This window comes from Pan paniscus, chromosome X (assembly GCF_029289425.2).
Source record: "Pan paniscus chromosome X, NHGRI_mPanPan1-v2.0_pri, whole genome shotgun sequence".
Taxonomy (NCBI): Eukaryota; Metazoa; Chordata; class Mammalia; order Primates; family Hominidae; genus Pan; species Pan paniscus.
The window spans coordinates 80,969,648-80,975,329 of record NC_073272.2 but is presented as its reverse complement, the minus strand read 5'-3'; positions in this window follow the sequence as shown (position 1 = coordinate 80,975,329).

The following is a 5,682-nucleotide window of genomic DNA, read 5'->3' as shown; positions in this document are numbered from 1 at the left end:
TTTCATAATGACTCTAATAATTTGCACTCCCACCCATAGTACACACATGTTCCCTTTTCTTCATATTTTCACCAACGCTTATCTTTCGTCTTTTTGATAATAGCCAGTTGAACGGATGTGAAGTGATATATTATTGTAGTCTTAATTTGCATTTTTCTGATGATTAGTAACATTTAGTATTTTAAAATATAAATGTTACGAATTTGTTTGACTGTTTTTGAAAAATGTTTGTTCAGATCCTATACCCATTGAAATGAGTTATATATTTTCTTAATATTGAGTTGCTTGAGTTCCTTTTGTATCTTGGATATTAACCCATTATCAGATGTATGTCCTGGAAATACTCTCTCCCATTTCATAGGTTATCAATTCATTCTGTTTATTGTTTTCTTTTTTGTGTATATGCTTTTTAGTGTGATGTAATTCCATTTGTCTATTTTTGCTTCTAATGCTTGTGCTTTTGGTGTCATATATAAAAATTATTGCCCAGACCAATGTTGTGGAGGTTTTCCTTTATGTTTCTTCTAGTAGTTTCACAGTTGTAGGTTTTACATTTAACTCTTTAATTTATTTCGAGTTGATTTTTCATCTGATGTGAGATGAGGGTCTAATTTCTTTTTCTTCTGCATGTGGATATGCAGTTTTATCAACATCTTATTGAAAAGACTGTGTTTCCCCCATTGTGTGTTCTTGACATCTTTGTCAAAAATCAATTGACCATAGATATTTGGATTTATTTCTGGACTTTCTATTCTGTTCCCTTGGTCAATGTGTCAGTTTTTTATGCCAGTAATAGGCTGTTTTTATTGCTATCATCTGTAGGAGATTTTCAAATCACATAGTGTAACACCTTCAGCTTTGTTCTTTTTTGCTCAAGATTGCTTTAGCTATTTGGGTTCTTTTCTGGTTCCACATAAATGTCAAAATTAGTTTTCTATTTCTGTAAAAAATATCCTTGAAATTTTGATAGGGATTGCACTGAATCTGTAGATTGCTTTGAGTATTATGGACATTTTAACAATATTAATCATTCAAATCCATGAACATAGAACATATTTCCATTTATTTGTGTCTTCTACAATTTCTTTTATCAGTATTGTGTGATTTTCAGTTTACAAATTTTTCATCTCCTTGGTTAAATTTTTCCAAGTATTTTGGGTATTTTTTGTAGCTTTTGTAAATGGTATTTTTGACTTATTTTTATATAGTTTTTCATTAGTGTACAGAAAAGTTACAGATTTTATATGTTCATTTTGTATCTTCCAACTTTACTGACATTTACTATTATTTTCAACAGTTATTTTGTGTAAGTCTTTTGAGGTTTTTCTCTTTTTTTACATGTAAGATCATACCATTTGCAAACAGAGACAATTTAGCTTTACCCTTTCCAAATCAGAAACATTTTATTTCTTCTTTTTGCCTAACTGCTCTGCTTAGGACTTCCAATATTATGATAAATACAAGTGGAGAAAATGAGCACATTTTCTTGTTCCTAACATAGAGGGAAAAAAAATATTTCAACATTTCACTGTTGAGTATAACATTAGCTGTGGGCCTCTCATATATGGCCTTTATGGTGTAGCAGTACATTCCTGAAAAACTCATTAGTAGAGAGTTTTTATAATGAAAGGATGTTGAATTATATCAAATGTTTTTACTACAACTGTTGTGATAATCGTATGGTTCTTGTCCTTCATTCTGTTAATGTGGTGTACCACATTTATTTATTTGCATATGTTTAACCATCCTTTCTTCTCAAGAATAAATTCTGCTTGATAGTCGTGAATGATAATTTTAATGTGCTGCTGATTTGGGCTTACTAATATTATTATTTTTTTTTTTTAATGTTTTCATATGGAGTCTCCCTCTGTCGCCCAGGCTGGAGTGCAGTGGCGTGATCTCAGCTCACTGCAACCTCTGGCTTCCAGGTTCAAGCAATTCTCCTGCCTCAGCCTCCCAAGTTGCTGAAATTAACAGATGCACACCACCATGCCTGGCTAATTTTTGTATTTTTAGAGACAGGGTTTCACCATGTTGGCCAGGCTCATCTGAAACTCCTGACCTCAAATGATCTGCCTGCCTCAGCCTCCCAAGGTGCTGGAATTACAGGTGTGAGCCACCGCACATGGCCAGGGCTTACAATATTTTATTGAGTATTCTTGCATCTATGTTCCTCAGGGATATTGGCTTGTAATTTTCTTTTCTTGAAAAGTCCTTATCTGTCTTTAGTACCTGAGTAATGATAGACTTACAAAATTCATTTGGAAGTATTCTTTTATCTTCAGTTTTTTGGAATAATTTGGGAAAGAATGGCATCTTTAAATGTTTGATAAAATTCAGCAGTTAAGCCATTAGGTTCTGGGCTTTTCTTTTTTGGGATACATTTAGCTACTGATTTAATCTCCTGACTTGTTATTGGTCTGTTCAGATCTTCTGTTTCTTTATAATTTAGTCTGCATAGGTTGCATGTTTCCAGGAATTTATCCATTTTTTTAGATTATCCAAAAGTTGACATGTAATTGTTCATAGTAGGCTCATGATTCTATGCATTTCTATGGCAACTGTCATAATGTCTCTTTTATTTCTGACTTTATTTATTTGAGTCTTCTCTTTTTTTCTTTGTTAGTCTAACTAAAGGTTTGTTGATGTTACCTTTTCAAAAAAACAGTTTTTACTTTGTTGATTTTTTCTATCATTTTTCTATTCTGTATTTCATTTATGCCTTCCCTTATCTTTATTATTTCCTCCCTTCAGTTAATTTTGGGATTAGTTTGTTCTGTTTCTAGTTTCTTGATGTATAACATTAGACTGTTTATTTTAAATCTTTCCTCTTTTTTGATGTAGGTGTGTATTGCTGTAAATTTTCCTCTTAGGAATGTTTTGGCTGCATTTCATAAGTTTTAGTATGTTTTGTTTTCCAATTTCTGTTGTCTCAAGATTATTTAAATGTTTATTTTAATTTCTTCTTTCATACATTGGTAGTTCAGTAGCATGTTGTTTAATTTTTAGATATTTGTGAATTTTTCAAATTTTCTTCTTTTATTGATTTATGGTTTCATACAATTATGATTGGAAAAGACACTTAATATTATTTCAATTTCTTAAGAACAATCATGACAGCTCAACTTCCAGGAAGCCACATCAATAGGAAAAAGGGGAGAGTACTACATCAAGGGAATACCCCATGGGACAAAAGAATCTGAACAAAAGCCTTCAGCCCTAGTCTTTACCTCTGACAGAGGCTACCCAAATGAGAAGGAACCAGAAAACCAACTATGGTAATATGACAAAACAAGGCTCTTTGACACTCCCAAAAAATCACACTAGCTCACCAGCAATGGATCCAAACTAAGAGGAAATCCCTGATTTACTTGAAAAAGAATTCAGGAGGTTAGTTATTAAGTTAATCAGTGAGGCACCAGAGAAATGCAAAGCCCAGTGAAAGGAAATAAAAAAAAAAAAGATACAAGCAGTGAAGGGAGAAATATTCAAGGAAATAGATAGCATAAACAAAAACCAATCAAAACTTCAGCAAACATTGGACACACTTATAGAAATGCAAACTGTTCTGGAAAGTCTCAGCAATACAATTGAACAAACAGAAGAAAGAAATTCAGAGCTCAAAGACAAGGTCTTCGAATTAACCCAATCAAACAAAGACAAAGAAAAAAGATAAGAAAATATGAACAAAGCCTCCAAGAAGTCTCAGATTACATTAAATGACCAAACCTAAAAATAGTCAGTGATCCTTAGTAATAAGAGAAATCTAAAAGTTTGGAAAACATATTTGGGGAAATAACTGAGGAAAACTTTCTCAGTCTTGCTAGAGACCTAGACATCCAAATACAAGAAGCACAAAGAATACCTGGAAAATTTATTGCAAAAAGATCATCTCCAAAGCACATTGTCATCAGGTTATCTAAAGTAAAGACAAAGGAAAGAATCTTGACTAGTGCTATGAGACAAAAGCACTAGTTAACCTGTAATAAAAAACCTCTCAGATTAACAGCAAGTTTCTCAGCAAAAACCCTACAAGCTAGAAGGAATTAGGGCCCTATCTTCAGCCTCCTTAAACAAAACAATTATGAGCCAAGAATTTTGTATCCAGTGAAATTAAGTATCATATGTGAAGGAAAGATATAGTCTTTCTCAGACAAACAAATACTGAGAGAATTTGCCACTACCAAGCCACCACTACAAAAACTGCTAAAAGAATCTCTAAATCTTGAAACAAATCTTAGAAACATATCAAAACAGAACCTCTATTTATGCTTTATAGCATAAATCACACAGGACTTATAAAACAAAAATACAATTTAAAAGGCAAAAAACAAAAACCAAAATACATAGGAAATGAATAGCATGATGAATGGAAGGGTATCTCACATCTCAATACTAACATTGAATGTAAATGACCTAAATGCTCCACTTAAAAGATACTGCACTGCAGAATAGATTAGAACTCACCAACCAACTACCTGCTGCCTTCAAAAGACTCACTTAACACATAAGGATTCACATAAAGTGGTGGAAGAAGGCATTTCATGCAAATGGACACCAAAACTAGCAGAGGTAGCTCTTCTTACATCAGACAAAACAAACTTTAAAGCAACAGTCGTCAAAAAAGACAAAGAGGGACATTTTATAATGACAAAAGGCCTTGTCCAACAGGAGAATATCACAATCCTAAACATATATGCAGCTAACACTGGAGCTCCCAAATTTATAAAGCAATTACTAATAGACCTAAGAAATGAGAGAGATAGCAACACAATAAAAGTGGGGGACTTCAATACTCCACTGAGAACACTAGAAATGGGTCATCAAGACAGAAAGTCAACTCCAAAAGGAACCTTCAAAACCATACAAATACATAGAAACTAAATAACCTTCCCCTGAATGATTATTGGGTCAAAAAGGAAATCAAAATGAAAATTAAAAAATTCTTCAAACTGAACAACAATGACGCAACCTATCAAAACCTCTGGGATACAGTAAAGATGACGCTAAGAATAAAGTTCATAGCCCTAAACACCTACATCGAAAAGACTGAAAGAGCACAAGCTGACATTCTATGGTCACACCTCAAGGAACTAGAGAAAGAAGAACAAACCCAACCCACACCCAGCAGAAGAAAGGAAATAACCAAGACCCACAAGTAATGGAGATACAAAAATGCCCTGACAAAAAGTTTAAAATAATAGGAAGCTCCATGAACTAGAAAATATGGGAATACAATTTAATGAAATTAGAAAAACAATAAACAAAATAAAAATATAACGGAGATATACTGAAATCATTAAAAAGGAATTCTGCAGTTGAAGAACACAATGAATAAAGTGAAAAAGCAATAGAGAGCAAAAACAGAAGAATTGATGAAGCAGAAGAATGAATATGTGAATTTGAAGATAGATTACTTGAAAATTAATTAGAGAGAAAACAAGATCTTTGCCACGCAGGAAATCAGTATAATAACTGATAGGTAGTTTTTTAATCCTCACCCTCCTCCCAACCTCTATCCTCAAGTGGGCCCCAGTGTCTATTGTTCTCTTCTTTGTGTCCATGTGTACTCAATGATTAGCTATGACTTACAAGTGGGAACATGTGGTGTTTTTTGTTCTGTTGCTGCATTAATTTGCTTAGGATAATATCATAGGAGTAGTATCAGATAAGTTAAAAAAA